Raw genomic sequence first — 16,815 nt, forward strand, 5'->3', positions numbered from 1 at the left:
AGCCCAACCCAAAACCAACCTCCTTAAAGTGACAGTGCCCCATCAACACATCAAAACAATACCATGGGGAATTATGTCTCTATAGAACCCACTACAATATAAATATTATATTTATTAAGAAGGTTATTTATTTATTTGCATCTCAGATATTGATTGAAGAGGTGTGTTTCTATATGGGTGACATGTCCCCATACACAGGGCATACGAGGGCATTCGCATGCAGTCAGTCACCAGCTCTCCACCCAATCCAATGCCTATATGGGAGATTTCCCACGACCTGTTAAGACGGCACTCTTACATTAAGACAGCACTCTCTTACGCCACCATCACCAAAACACCAAAAGAGCATCAAATCACTGACCTCTAGGACCATCATTCAGGTCATAGTACCAGTTAGATTAGATTACATTGAAATGTATTGTCATCATACAGCATAAGTACATTACAATGAAAATAAGGGTGGCATCCAACCCGAGTGCAAATGTAACAGTAAAGTTCAATAGTAATATTAATATAGTGATTAAGCTGGGTATACGATATTTGTTCTACTGAGTATAATGCTAATCACATGTATGTACAGAGTTGTAATATATTTAAATGTTTCAAAAATGTTCTTATGTACCCCAGTTGCTATTGCATGCACATATTTGTGTTTTATAACACGTATACAGGGGCGTAGCTGCAGATTCTGGGCCCCATGAAAGAAAGTATTAGTGGGCCCACCAATAAATGCAAGCACGCGTATTATGAAAACTCATAATATGGTTTTTACCTATACATTCGGATCAGCAGTTCAGCACCTGCACTGTTGGTGGGTGAGCCTAGTAAAGGATGTCGCATTGCGTTCATCTTCAATGAATGGACCAATGCAATAGTCTACCAAAGAACCTTGAGTCGCACTAGGCTGGGAACAACCCTGGGTCAAGTGATAGTAAACTGGACTGGACGAACAACATCGAGGCCCTACAGGAAGGGACAGAGCAGACTGTTCTTCCTGAGAAAGCTCAGGTCTTTTAATGTCTGCAACAAACTGCTGCAGATGTTCTACCAGTCTGTGGTGGCTGGTGCCCTCTTCTTCGCTGTGGTATGCTGGGGGGGGGGGGGGGGGCAACACCAACACACACAAAATAAACAAACAAGCTCTGTGGTGGGAGCGGACCTGGACAGTCTGAATAAAAAAAAAATCTCTTTTTTTTCTACCTTAATTGTCAAGTTCCAAGTTTTAATACTCTTATCAACGAGTCATGCGAGTCAACAATGCTTGCTTTATGCAGCCATTTAACACAAAAGGATGACCCTCATGCATTGCAAATTTGCATCAAATTCTAAACAGAGTGATAGTAATTTATTAATTTCTTAGGATTTCTTTTGGTCTAATAAATGTTTAAGGTTCTTAGATGGATCCCCTGCTGCCTCCTCCTCTTCCTGCTCCTCCTCTTCCTCCTCCTACTCTTCCTCATCTTCCTCCTCCTCCTCTTCCTACTCTTCCTCCTCCTCTTCCTACTCTTCCTCTTCCTCCTGCTCCTAATCCTCCTCTTCCTCCTGCTCCTAATCCTCCTCCTCATCCTCCTCCTCCTCCTACTCCTAATCCTCCTCTACCTCCTCCTCGTCCTAATCCTCCTCTTCCTGCTCCTGCTAATCCTCCTCCTCCTGCTCCAAATCCTCCTTCTCCTGCTCCTCCTCCTCCTCCTCTTCCTGCTCCTCATCCTCCTCCTCCTGCTCCTCCTCCTCCTCTTCCTCCTCCTCCTAACCCTCCTCCTCCTAATCCTCATCTTCCTCCTCCTCCTCCTGCTCCTAATCCTCCTCATCTTCCTCCTCTTCCTCCTCCTAATCCTCATCTTCCTCCTGCTCCTAATCATCCTCTTCCTCCTCTTCCTCCTCCTCCTGCTCCTAATCCTCCTCTTCCTCCTCCTCCTCCTCCTCCTCCTCCTCCTCCTCCTCTTCCTCCTGCTCCTAATCCTCGTCCTCGTCCTCCTGCTCCTCTTCCTCCTCCTCCTCCTGCTCCTCCTCCTCCTAATCCTCCTCCTCCTGCTCCTCCTCCTGCTCCTCCTCCTCCTAATCCTCCTCCTCCTCCTCTTCCTCCTCTTCCTCCTCCTCCTCTTCCTCCTCCTAATCCTAATCCTCATCCTCTTCCTCCTTCTCGTCCTCCTCCTCCTGCTCCTCCTCCTCCTAATCCTCGTCCTCCTCCTCCTGCTCCTCCTCCTCTTGCTCCTGCTCCTCCTCCTCCTCCTCCTAATCCTCCTCCTCCTCTTCCTCCTCCTCCTCTTCCTCCTCCTAATCCTAATCCTCGTCCTCCTCCTCCTCGTCCTCCTCCTCCTCCTCCTCCTACTCCTAATCCTCCTCTACCTCCTCCTCGTCCTAATCCTCCTCTTCCTGCTCCTGCTAATCCTCCTCCTCCTGCTCCTAATCCTACTTCAACTGCTCCTGATCCTCCTCCTTCTCCTCTTCCTACTCATCATCCTCCTCCTCCTGCTCCTCCTCCTCCTCTTCCTCCTCCTCCTAATCCTCCTCCTCCTAATCCTCATCTTCCTCCTCCTCCTCCTGCTCCTAATCCTCCTCATCCTCCTCCTCTTCCTCCTCCTCCTAATCCTCATCTTCCTCCTCCTGCTCCTAATCATCCTCTTCCTCCTCTTCCTCCTCCTCCTGCTCCTAATCCTCATCTTCCTCATCCTCCTCCTCCTCCTCTTCCTCTTCCTCCTGCTCCTAATCCTCGTCCTCGTCCTCCTGCTCCTCTTCCTCCTCCTCCTGCTCCTCCTCCTCCTCCTAATCCTCCTCCTCCTCCTCCTGCTCCTCCTCCTGCTCCTCCTCCTGCTCCTCCTCCTCCTAATCCTCCTCTTCCTCCTCCTCCTCTTCCTCCTCCTAATCCTAATCCTCGTCCTCCTCCTCCTCGTCCTCCTCCTCCTGCTCCTCCTCCTCCTAATCCTCGTCCTCCTCCTCCTGCTCCTCCTCCTCTTCCTCCTCCTCCTCCTCCTCCTCCTCCTCCTCCTCCTCCACGGGGAGCAGCGTACTGGCTCATGTTAAATGGCAGGCCATGCATTATGCAGCAGCTTAGGGGACCGCGCAGGATCTTCATGTCCTCGGCTACAGTCCACTTGTTGCTGCTCTGGTCGTAGCGCTCCACGTTGGAGATGGGGTTGAAGTAATTGGAGTAGCCTCCGACCACGTAGAGCAGGTCGTCCAGCACCGCGATGCCAAAGAAGCTGCGGGGGGTGAGCATGGCGGGCAGGGCTCTCCAGGAGTCAGTCAAGGGGCTGTAGGCCTCCGCGCTACGCAGGTCGTTTACATCGCCCCACCCTCCCACCTGAGGACAGGACACATGAGAGGAATGTTTTAGTGTGTGGTTATTAAGGCAGGCAGACACTGTATTAATCCACTTAGGGAAATGAGGGCATCACAGCAGCATTGAAAGTCAAATGATACATATCTATATAAATATCTAGTATAAAGCATTTGTCTCTGTGTGCACCTACCACATAGACTTGACCTCCGTATGCAGCGACTCCCAGTCCCCAATGCCTGCTGCTCATGGGGGCGATCAGAGTCCACTGGTCGGTGTCTGGGCTGTAGCACTCAGCTGTGAGCTGTAGAAAGCCACCACAGATGTAAACCTGTAATAAGAAAGAATATTCTAATTTAGTTTATATATTCCATTTGATTTCATTCTACTTTAATTGTCTGTTAATGTTGATGCACCAAAGGACCCAGACACATCTTTTGTATGTGCAAGCTTAATTGGCAATAAAGACATTCATGATTTCTGATCTAACGTTCCTTGTGTTCATCTACCACCATGTGTCCCTCAGTTCACCCACCTTGCCCTGGAGGGCTGCTGCCCCGGCGTCGATCCTGTGCTCCAGCATGGGTGAGATCAGTGTCCACTGGTTGGTTTCAGGCTCGTAGCGCTCGGCAGTGTTCAGTACGTGTCCTTCCTTCCCTCCCATGGCGTAGATACAGCCGTCCAACACGACCACGCTGACGTAACTGCGGTGTGAGTGCATGGGAGCCACCTGCAGCCAGCTGCGAGTGACGGGGTTGAACCTGCGCACACTGTTCAAATACTCTGTGCCGGTTCTGCCGCCGACGCAGTAGACCAGACCGCGGAGATAAGCGGTGCCGTGGCACCACCGGGGACTCTCCCCCTCAACGCTCACGTCCATCCATCCACCGGCTCGGATATCGTAAGCCTCCATGGTCATGCTGCCGCCACTCTCCCCTCCGATGGCCAATAGGACCTCCTGGGGACGGCGTGGACGGGTCAGGGGGTTTGGGAGCCTGTCGGAGCCAGGGCGATTCAGGACGCTGAGGATGAGGGGCCTGCAGTCGTGGCTGTCCCTCACCACAGGGTTGTTCTGGACGTTGTTCAGCAAGTAGTCAGGCCTCATCAAGCCCATGCGAACCTGGGAAGAGACAAGCAGACAGCGGGTACAACTTAGACATCGGTTGTAGACGGTTTCTGTTGCTAGGGAACAGTTTGGACCCAAATGTTTGAGAACCACTGTACTAGGGAACCTAGTGTTGTTTTAATGTAATGCACTAATACAATTCGTTTTTTTTTTTTTATATAAATGTTTTTCTTTTCTTTTCTTTTCTTTTCATACATAAAACAGAACATAACAGTACAATAATAATAAAAAAACAAAAAAAAAAAAAAAAATAATAATAATAATAATAATAATAATAATAACAATGACAACAGTGACGACAACTATAATAACAGTAACATGAATCATAATGACCTTGACAAGAGACAGACAAACAAGAAAAAGTTAAATAATAAAATTAAAAATAAATGTGGCTCAGGCACTTGTAACCATGTTTGTGTATCTGTAATACAATTAGTTACCTTGGGCAGCAGCAAAGGGATGTGTGTTTTACGCTCCTCACGGGAGTGGTCGATCCAACAGAGGACGGCCTCGAACACCGTCTCCTCGCTCTTCACGTTCAGGTCATCCCTCTCGATGATGTCCACCAGTTGCTGCGGGGACAGCTCCACAAACTCCTGTGAGACGTGCAACATCTCCTCAAAGTGGCACACGATGAAGAGATGGGCCTTGCGCCTCAGGTCAGGGCAGCAGTAGATGTCCACGAACCTCCAGATGCCGACACAGTTTTCCAGAGACAGCTGGCCTTCTAGGAAGTCAGAGCACGCTCCTACTATGCCAGTGACGCGAAGCTGGTCTGCAGCCACCAGAAGCTCTTCCACGTTCTCTGCTGTCACCGGCACAAAGCGAGTGTAGGAGTACTCTATGATGAGCTGCATCATACCCGGGGACACCCCAGGGATAGTGTAGACTGCTTTCTCTGAGTCGCTCCAGCGAGTGAAGAGGGCTCTGTGGGACGCAGAGTATAGATATATCTGATGAGTAAACAGTAAGCAACATTCTGTCCTGAGTAGTAATTAGGGCTGACCCCTGTCGAATAGTCGACTAATCGGTCGAAAGGAGCCGTAGTCGACTGCCAACCTCTTAGAAGCGTGGCTAACGCTAATGGCACACATACCAGAGGCCAACTGCCTAAGTAAACAGGCACAGAGGCACTGAAAGAGGATTTCACCCATCTAATGAACACACTAGACTAGACAAATATCAAGATGTATCCATCAGTGGACCAATTGCATGCTTTTGCAGAGGACAAGAAGCCTTCAGTCGACTCCTTCAGACATTAAGCACCCCCCACAGTCCAAATGGAATGATAACAACAACAAAAAAAAAATATATATATATATATATATATATATATATTATATTATATTTTTTTTATTTTTTTTTTTATTTATAGTCGACTAATAGTCAACTTACGGCACATTTTGGCCAATCATAGTTGACTATCCAAATCCTCAGTCGGGGACAGCCCTAGTAGTAATATATTTTCACTGTAGAAGTATAGGGTCTTAGCACAGTAGAAGTATAGTATCTTTTTAAAGTAGAAGTACAGTATAGTATCTGTCTACAGTAGAAGTACAGTATAGTATCTGTTTACAGTAGAAGTACAGTGTAGTATCTTTTTACAGTAGAAGTACAGTATATTATCTGTTTACAGTAGAAGTACAGTATCTGTTTACAGTAGAAGTACAGTATAGTATCATTTTACATTAGAAGTACAGTATAGTATCTGTCTACAGTATAAGTACAGTATAGTATCTGTTTACAGTAGAAGTACAGTATAGTATCTGTTTACAGTAGAAGTACAGTATATTATCTTTTTACAGTAGAAGTACAGTATATTATCTTTTTACAGTAGACACACAGTATAGTATCTGTTTACAGTAGAAGTACAGTATGGTATCTCTTTACTAACCAAACTAACCTGAACCAAGCTAACCTGAACCAAGCTAACCTGAACCAGAGGTGGGACCAAGTCATTGTTTTGCAAGTCTCAAGTCAGTCGCAAGTCTTGGTACTCAAGTCCCGAGTCAAGTCCCAAGTCAAGACAGGCAAGTCCCAAGTCGAGTCCCAAGTCAAGACTGACAAGTCCCAAGTCGAGTCCCAAGTCCTAACCTTTAAGTTTCGAGACCTAAACAAGTCATAATACGCGTTTCACCAAAAAGTTTCATTATCAACTTGTTGGCAAAACATAATCTAATTTCTATAAATGCAATAATATAGAATCAGTCTTACAACTAGATACAATTGGGCAAGAGCTGCTTGAAAACCAGTTCAGGAGTATATTGAGAAAAAAAATAATAAGGATCACCATATCCATTTTAAAGGTAGGATAACAATAACCAACATATTGTCTTCCCACTTGGACCAATCATTTATTTAACGTCTGCCTGCCCTGTATATACAGTCTAATGAGTCTATGGCACATGATCCATAATAGCAGACCTTGGTTCAACTAACTAGTCTACCTTAACCCTTTATCAATTTTGGGGTATAAAAAATCTGTACTGAAATGACAAGGCATCTCTGCATTTCATATATTAGGTAGTTTATTAGGTATTAGAATTAGGTAGGGCCTAATTCGTGTGCGAGTTCTCTCTCTCTCTCTCTTGGATAAAATAACAAACTCAGCAAGGCCAACGGCTTCTCTGTTACAGTGGGTGACAATATTGTCACAAGGAAAGATGAAATTACCTACCTGGGTTCCATCCTGTGACAAAATGGCAACCAATGTAATAAAAAAAAGTCAACCAACAAACTCGATTCTTATACCGGATCTCCTCACTGGTAAACAAGAATACCTTGACGACTAACAGGAGCACTCATTCAAGGGTACTACGACTATGCTTGTACCTCATGGTACCAAAGCACCTCAAAGGCACTAAAAACAAGATTACAAACATCACAAAACAAACTGGTCAGACTACTGCTTGACCTTACCCCTGCCCATTTTGACAACCTAGGATGGCTTAGAGTACAGAGTACATCAACTTGCAATGGGCCTGGTCTACAAGATACACTACCACCATGTACATGTCGAAATACTTCCCAAAGGTCAGTGAATTCCAGGACCACTACACCAGAGGGAGTTCCACAAATCATGTTCAACCCAGATTCGTCTCAAACAAGGGACTAAACACGTTTCGCAATTATGCCACAACAATGTGGAACGCCCACAGCTGTAAAATAATGTAAATCCCTACCCTCCTTCAAAACCGCTCTCAAATAGCACCTACGGGTGGCTGCAATTCAAAACTGGCCCCTGTAAATGTCCAACCCCCCCCCCCCCACACACAACCCCCTCCAATGTAGTTTCTTCCCCTTCGAATGTAGTATATATTTCTGTTTCTTATGATCTATGTCTCTTATACAGTACTGTATACTTGTATGTCATAAGTGTCATGATGAATTGAAAATGGGGGACCCTGATGTAAACAAGATGAAAGTCTTTCTCTGGCCTGCATCCCCTTAACAATTGTGTGTATTGAGCTGTACTGTATTGTACCCATTCTGCAATCTTACAATTTTCAATCAATCAATTTTTTTAAGGAGCAGCATTAATGTTAGGCTTTCATCAAGCGAGACATTGCTGATTGTTTATAAACCAAGTTACATACCGTTATTTATGCAGCTTCAAATGTAGTTGGAAGTTGTTGCATCTCCATCTGTGATTTTCTGCAATTCGTTTTTTGTTGACCACCACATCGTTTTTATAAGCAAACGAAGCAATATTTGGTATAATTTCCCACTGGATCCGTTGTTCTTAACGTTGAATGAATGAATGAATGAAAACTTTATTAACAGATTGCAGAATGGGTACAGTACAGTACAGCTCAATACATACAATTGTTAAGGGGATGCAGACCAGAGAAATACTTTCGTCTTGTTTACATCAGGGTCCCCCATTTTCAATTCATCGTAACTTACTTCTTCTCTGGCGCAAATTGATTGGATGCTGTCGGATTGTTTCAAACAAAGTGGGCAGAAGATATGATCTTTGAGCCAAGACACAAATTACATTTAACTAAAACGATATTTTCTTTGGCTCGACAAAAGAGAAATTGACTTGTGACAATATCCATCTGTAAAAACGCGACTAGTGGGGGCTGCCATGGCGGTCAAATAGTAAACACCCCACAGCACAGCGTGTCTCCGCGAGTAGGGTCCAGCTGCAGCGCCGGAGAATCCTCTCGAGGGGCAAGCCTGTGGCAGCCACGAACCTACTACTTTCTATATAGCAGCTGGGAGGTGCGCCGTTTTAAGTGAGCGACGAGCGTGTGTTATTGGATTGATTGATTGATTGAACATCCGAGCTGCTTCTATAGAAAGAAGGTTCGTGGCTGCCACAGGATTGCCTAGTGAGAGGATTCTCCGGCGCTGCAGCTGGACCCTATTGGTCTCAGACCGGAGAGGAGAACTGCGCTGCAGCTCGCTACCAATCTACATAAAAATAACGCAGTAACTAACGAACCATTCAGTATTTAATATAACTTATCTTTGGGCATGGGGGAAGCCAAGGTATCAAGTCTTCTCAAGTCAAAAGGCTCAAGTGCAAGTGAAGTCACAAGTCATTGGTATTAAAGTCAAAGTCGAAGTCAAAGTCTTTTTTGATTTGGTCAAGTCAAGTCCAAAGTCATCAAATTCGTGACTCGAGTCTGACTCGAGTCCAAGTCATGTGACTCGAGTCCACACCTCTGACCTGAACCAAGCTAAACTTACCTGAAATAGTCACTGCAGTCGCACAGGAGGGCCTTGTGGGCATTCAACTCAGTGCTGTTGACTTTAATAACCACATCACAGAACCTTCCCTCCAGAGGCAGCTCATTAAGGATTGTACAGGACATTGTTTCCTTTTCCATGTGGGGATTTTAAATTGTATCTACAGAATATATTGAAGCTTACAGACAAGTAGCCGGAAACAACAAGTGATATCTTCACTTGTCTTCTGAGATCTATTCTTCTTCTTCTTCTTCTTCTTCTTCTTATTTGGAATTTCCGGCAGTGTAGACGCATCGTGGCGTATTACTGCCCTCCACAATTCTTGCTTCGCCCACACTTGAGAAAGTTTACACTCCTCTTCTTCTTCTTCTCATCTTCAAAACACATTTCTATTGTCTCTGTCTCCTTCTTCTCTGCTCCTCTTGTCATACAATCACAATACAAACATCATCTCCTCTCTTGGAGGGCCCCCCCAAGAGGGGGAATTCTTCTTCTTCTTCTTATTTGAATTTCCGGCAGTGTAGACGCATCGTGGCGTATTACTGCCCTCCGCAATTCTTGCTTCGCCCACACTTGAGAAAGTTTACACTCCTCTTCTTCTTCTTCTCATCTTCAAAACACATTTCTATCGTCTCTGTCTCCTTCTTCTCTGCTCCTCTTGTCATACAATCACAATACAAACATCATGTCCTCTCTTGGAGGGCCCCCCCAAGAGGGGGAACCCTCCATCTTCTTCTTCTTATTTGAATTTCCGGCAGAGTAGACGCATCGAGGCGTATTACTGCCCTCCGCAATTCTTTTTATGGGCTCTTCTTCTTCTCCTTCTTCTCCTTCTTCACCTTCTTTTTCTTCTTCTACTGGACCCCGTCATCACCTACATTGTCCATTGGAGTGCAGCTACTGCTGCTACTTCCTGTCTGAGCCCCCCTCCGCGGGACCCACCTGAGAATTGTTGAATATATACTGTACACAAATGTTCTAGAATGTGCTATTATGACATCATACTGTGACATCACAAATGTTCTAGAATGTTCTATTATGACATCATACTGTGACATCATAAATGTTCTAGAATGTTTGATTATGACATCATAAACTGTGACATCACAAATGTTCTAGAATGTTCTATTATGACATCATACTGTGACATCACACATGTTCTAGAATGTTTGATTATGACATCATACTGTGACATCACAAATGTTCTAGAGTGTTTGATTATGACATCATACTGTGACATCACAAATGTTCTAGATTGTTTGATTATGACATCATACTGTGACGTCACAACGGAAAACGTTTGAGCCCATTTGAATAATTAAAAAAATTTTGACATTAAAAAAGAACAAATAAAATGATTAAAAAAACTACATAAACAATGATACAAATTATAATAAAATATTTTAGTAAAATGTATAGAAAAAGAAAAATAAGACAATGAAATAAAGATAATAATTCATTTAAAAGCTATTGTAAAAAGGTAAGTTTTGAGCAGTGCCAACCGAGTCTGCTGTCCTAACAGACTTGGGGTCTGTAGGGTAAGCACTTATTCCCTCCACCCTGAACATTTATGGAGATGTATGGGCCTTTTAAGTCAGTGATAAAAGTGTCTTTCAAGGATAAGTGAGCTCCTGCACTGATTATTATAGTTCAATATTCAATATTTGATCACCAAAACCCCCCAAAAAGCATAAAAAGGCCCATCCCCGCCCAAAAAGGGCCCCCAAAAATAGCACAGGCCCAGTGCCCTTTTCAGCCTTTGAGCCCCTGCCCCTCTAAAGTCCTGTGCACGTCCCTGCTCTCTGATAACAAACTATCATTACACCTGGGTAAAACAGAGTCCATTCTCTTCGGATCAAATAACAAACTCAGCAAGACCGACAGCTTCTCAGTTACAGTGGGTGACAATATTGTCACAAGGAAAGATGAAATTACATACCTGGGTTCCATCCTAGAGGCAAATCTTTCCTGCACTCTTAAAAAAAAATTATTTTTACGGGACTTTCAATGTATTATTTTACAGATTACTTTTGTTTTTCTACTTTAAGTGTAAATGCCATACAAATACAGTAAATGCCATAAAAATACAGTAAATAACCTTTAATACAAATATTAACCATTAAATAAAGGTTGTAATCTGTAAATTGATTTAATAAGAAATTATCTTTTTTTACAGGATTATTCCATTGCTTAATTGTCTTGAATGTTAAATTACATGTAAAACACCTAGAATATACATCATTTTACTGTATGTGAAAATAAGGCAACTTTCTGTTTTTTTGCTGTTAAACTTTAAATGTAATGTTAAATAATGTTAAAAAAGAGAATAATATAATTAAAAAACAGTAAAAACCTTCAGCTATTCTACAGGTAATTCTTTTTAAATACATGTATTTGCTTAATTGTGTTGAATGTTAAATTACATTGAATTGTATGTAAAAACACATAAGATACTCATCATTTTACTGTATGTGAAAATAAGGCAACTTTCAGTATTTAAAAAAATTACGATCAAACTCCTTCAATAAAGTGACAGAACTTAAAGTTCAGCAGTGAAACACTGTTATTTCACAGGTTTTTCCTACATTTATGATGAAACACCTTCAACAACATACGACTGTGTGGCCAAGTTCAGCTCCAACTCCATAGTGAAGTTCGCAGACGACACGGTGGCGGTGGGGCTGATCTCGGACAACTACGAGAAGGCCTACCGGGAGGAGGTTGAGGTACTGGAACGCTGGTGCCAGGACAACAGCCTGCTCCTGAACATTGGTAAAACCAAGGAGCTGATCGTGGATTATAGGAGAGGACAGCAGGAGACACATACATTTTTTTTTTTTTTCCTTTCTTTTAATCTTATACCTTGCCTCACACTAATTTGTTTTTATCAACCTGCTTGTGAAGCACTTTGGTGTCAGCTACCGCTGCCTGGAAATGTGCTATACAAATAAAACTGACTTGACTTGACTTGACTTGACTTGACTTGACACACCACTGATGATTAACGGGGCTACCGTGGACAGGGTGAGCAGCTTTAAGTACCTGGGGGTCCACATCTCAGAGGATCTGACATGGTCAACACACATAGACACAGTAGTAAAGAAGGCGAAACAGCGCCTCTACCACCTGAGACAGTTAAGGAAGTTCAGAGTATCGGGGAAGATACTCCAGTCCTTCTACTCAGGAGCTGTAGAGAGCATCTTGACCGGAAACATCACTGCCTGGTATGGAAACAGCACGGCACAAGACAAGAAGGCCCTACAGAGAGTGGTGCGCTCAGCCGAGCGTACCACGGGTATTGCACTACCTCCCCTGCAGGTTCTATACAACAAGAGGTGCAAATCCAGAGCCTGCAGGATAATGAAAGACCCTCACCACCCCAATAACAGCCTGTTCCAGCTGCTGAGGTCAGGCAGACGCCTGCGAACCCCAGCTACTAGGACAGAGCGGCTTAGGCTCAGCTTCTTCCCCCAGGCCATCAGAGCCCTGAACAATGAACATTGAGTGCCACAGAACACTGAACTATCCACACACAAGCACACATGAACACACACACGACACGCACGCTGTGCACGCTCACACACTAGCAGCCACTTAACACTTTAACATGAGCGGGCACACACTCATGCCGCACACTTATGGCCAAAAGGAAAGGCCACTTTAAATTAGAGGAACAGGAACAGTGTATTGCACTACCAAAGCTACCTAGCATGTCCTATATGCCCTGTAAATAACTATGTACAGATACCGAGATGTCACACCATGTTACCTGTTACCTGTTTATTGCACAATGTTGTTTTTTTATTGGATTCTATTATATGTTGTACCACTGTATTGCACATCGTTGCGGGCAAGACCACCCGCATTTCATTGTATACTTGTATGCCGTGCAGGGGTGTAGCTCCAGATTCTGGGCCCCCTGAAAGAATGTATTTGTAGGCCCCCAGTGAATGCGAGCGCGCGTAAGCGGAATTTTTTTGTGCCATTTTTTTATTGATGAAAACGCATAATATGGTTTTTACCTATACATTCGGATCAGCAGTTCAGCACCTGCACTGTTGGTGGGTGAGCTTAGTAAAGGATGTCGCATTGCGTTCATCTTCAATGAATGGACCAATGCAATAGTCTACCAAAGCCCCCCCCTCTCTCTCTATATATCTCACACACACACACACACACACACACACACACACACACACACACACACACACACACTTCAGAAACAAACATAGTATCAATGAGAGCATCAATAATACACCTGAGTGATACACCTGAGTGATGTCTTTTTGGGGCCCCCCCCAGTGCTGGGCCCTTGGAATCATCCTAAGCTACCCCCCCCCCCCCAGCTACGCCCCTGATGCCGTGACAATTAAAACTCTTGACTTGACTTGACTTGACTTGATTAAGTGACATAACTAAAAGTTCAGCAGTGAAACACTGTTATTTTACAAGGTTTCCCATAATTATTACAATCAAACTCCGTCAATAAAGTGACAGAACTTAAAGTTCAGCAGTGAAACACTGTTTTTTCACAGGTTTCCCCATTATTATTACAATCAAACCCCTTCAATTAAGTGACAGAACTCAAAGTTCAGCAGTGAAACACTGTTATTTCACAGGTTTTTCCTACATTTAAGATGAAACACCTTCAATTAAGGCGAGACACTACATATACTTTTTTTGTTGATTTTGAGATTTTGTTATATTTTGCTTCCTAAACATGTCTTCTATGAAACTAGTGACAATAAAACGTCAATAACACACATTTAGTTGTTTATTTTACATCATTTTGCCTTATTGCATCCATAAATGTGCACATATTTAATGGGGAAGTGCCTCATTTGCATATATAAACATACATTTCAGAAAACTTGCAATATATTTTTTCTTAGTTTATATGTACATAACAAATTGGGAAAGTTTCATAGTGATATCTATTCAAATATTGTTTGCCTATTAGGGGGTACTACATTGTACTACACTGTTTACATTGTACTACACTGTTTGTAGCCTGTGTGTAGTTCTGTTCAGTTCAATAACATCATTATTATTATTATTCAGTTTTCAGGCATGTGTTTAGGTTGTCTATTACTAATGGTTTGATTAGGTATTGTGTTTGTAAATATCTGTTTAAAAAAAAAGTATGGCATTTTACAATACAGAACTTTGAAGGCGTTTTCCCAAAAATGAGTTTTAAGAGTTTTTCCTCATACTCTGAGCCAGAAATCTCCACTTCAGTAGCACTCACATACACCAAACCTTCCAGTTCTATTCATATCTATGTTCTGAAGGTATTTACAGAAGGGTTTGTTGATATCGCATTCATACCCTGATTTATATCACATTTTATTCCTAAAAACATGGCGAAATATGGAATTTTACCATAAAAATGGACTGAATGGAGTATTTTCTGATTTATGGAGTGATAAAAAGAGATATCCAAAATCCCCTCTGTAATAACCTTTGGCTCTAATATGTCAACAAAATGAAACTATAATTTTGAAAATGGCTTTATCCAATGTTCAGATTTCTGTCCTGGAATTATATGCAAATTAGTGCATATTTAAGTAGACCATGCCTCATTTGCATATTTAAACATACAATTTCAGAAAACTTGTAATACAAAAAAGTCTTGTCTTAATATAAGTAATCAACTGGGGAAGTTTCATTGTGATATCTATTAGTTAATTTTTTTACCCTATTCACCTGCAGTGTCTCCCCTTAAGTGACAGAACTTAAAGTTCAGCAGTGAAATACTGTCATTTGACAGTATTTTCCTAAATTATTACGATCAAACTCCTTCAATAAAGTGACAGAACTTAAAGTTCAGCAGTGAAACACTGTTATTTCACAGGTTTTTCCTACATTTATGATGAAACTAGTGCTGTCAGGCGATTAAAAAAATTTATCTAATTAATTACAGGATTTGTAATTAATTAATCTAATTAATCGCATTTTAATCGCATTACCATTTTATGCCTCATATTCTATATTCTATAATCATATTTCAAATTGCATGTGACCGGATGGCAGAATTCAGTACTGTATCTACAAAACCTTCTGTTTAATCATCTTCCATCTATTAATTTGCTTAGATTTTTCAGGTCTGGTCAATTTGAGCATGGTGTTATTCACAGTCAAAGATAAAAAAAAAGATTTATTGATATTCTCATTTGGTTCATTACAATTTACTCAAAATAAAATGTTCATTCAATCAATCACAGCGCAGATTGATTGATTGAATGAAAATGTTATTAACAGATTGCAGAATGGGTACAATACAGTACGGCTCAATACACACAATTGTTAAGGGAATGCAGACCAGAGAAAGACTTTCGTCTTGTTTACATCAGGGTCCCCCATTTTCAATTCATAATGAATTGTAAGTAAGGGTGCAACTTGCACCGTACAATCCATTCTTTGTGGATCTAGCCCACAGTATTTCTGACACTGGGAATACATTCCCTGAGATTCATAGATGTCCCTAGAATCAGATACCAAGAACATGCAAATGGACCATATTAAAAAAAAATCTGTAAATGTGTATTCTACATGCTTATGGAATGAATGAGATACAAAAAAAATATTATTATTAAAAAAAAAAAAAAAAAAAAAAACTTTTTTGTAATTAATTTTGAGTTAATTTTCATAACGCGATTATTTGCTGTGTAATTAATTAATCTAATTAACGCGATAAACTGACAGCCCTAGATGAAACACCTTCAATTAAGTGACATAACTTAAAGTTCAGCAGTGAAACACTGTTATTTTACAAGGTTTCCCATAATTATTACAATCAAACTCCGTCAATAAAGTGACAGAACGTAAAGTTCAGCAGTGAAACACTGTTATTTCACAGGTTTCCCCATTATTATTACAATCAAACCCCTTCAATTAAGTGACAGAACTCAAAGTTTAGCAGTGAAACACTGTTATTTCACAGGTTTTTCCTACATTTAAGATGAAACACCTTCAATTAAGTGACAGAACTTAAAGTTCAGCAGTGAAATACTGTCATTTGACAGTATTTTCCTAAATTATTATGATCAAACTCCTTCAATTAAGTGACAGAACTTAAAGTTCAGCAGTGAAACACTGTTATTTCACAGGTTTTTCCTACATTTACGATGAAACACCTTCAATTAAGTGACATAACTTAAGTTCAGCAGTGAAACACTGTTATTTTACAGGTTCCCCCATAATTATTACAATCAAACTCCTTCAATTAAGTGACAGAACTTCGTTCAGCAGTGAAACGCTGTTATTTGGCAGGTTTTTCCTACATTTACGATGAAACACCTTCAATTAAGTGACATAACTTAAGTTCAGCAGTGAAACACTGTTATTTTACAGGTTTCCCCATAATTATTACAATCAAACTCCTTCAATTAAGTGACAGAACCTCGTTCAGCAGTGAAACGCTGTTATTTGGCAGGTTTTTCCTACATTTATGATGAAACACCTTCAATTAAGTGACATAACTTAAGTTCAGCAGTGAAACACTGTTATTTTACAGGTTTTCCCATAATTATTACAATCAAACTCCTTCAATTAAGTGACAGAACTCAAAGTTCAGCAGTGAAACACTGTTATTTCACAGGTTTTTCCTACATTTAAGATGAAACACCTTCAATAAAGTGACAGAATTTAAAGTTCAGCAGTGAAACACTGTTATTTCACAGGTTTTTCCTACATTTACGATGAAACACCTTCA

The sequence above is a fragment of the Notolepis coatsorum genome (assembly GCF_963971535.1).
Source record: "Notolepis coatsorum genome assembly, chromosome: 3".
Taxonomy (NCBI): domain Eukaryota; kingdom Metazoa; phylum Chordata; class Actinopteri; order Aulopiformes; family Paralepididae; genus Notolepis; species Notolepis coatsorum.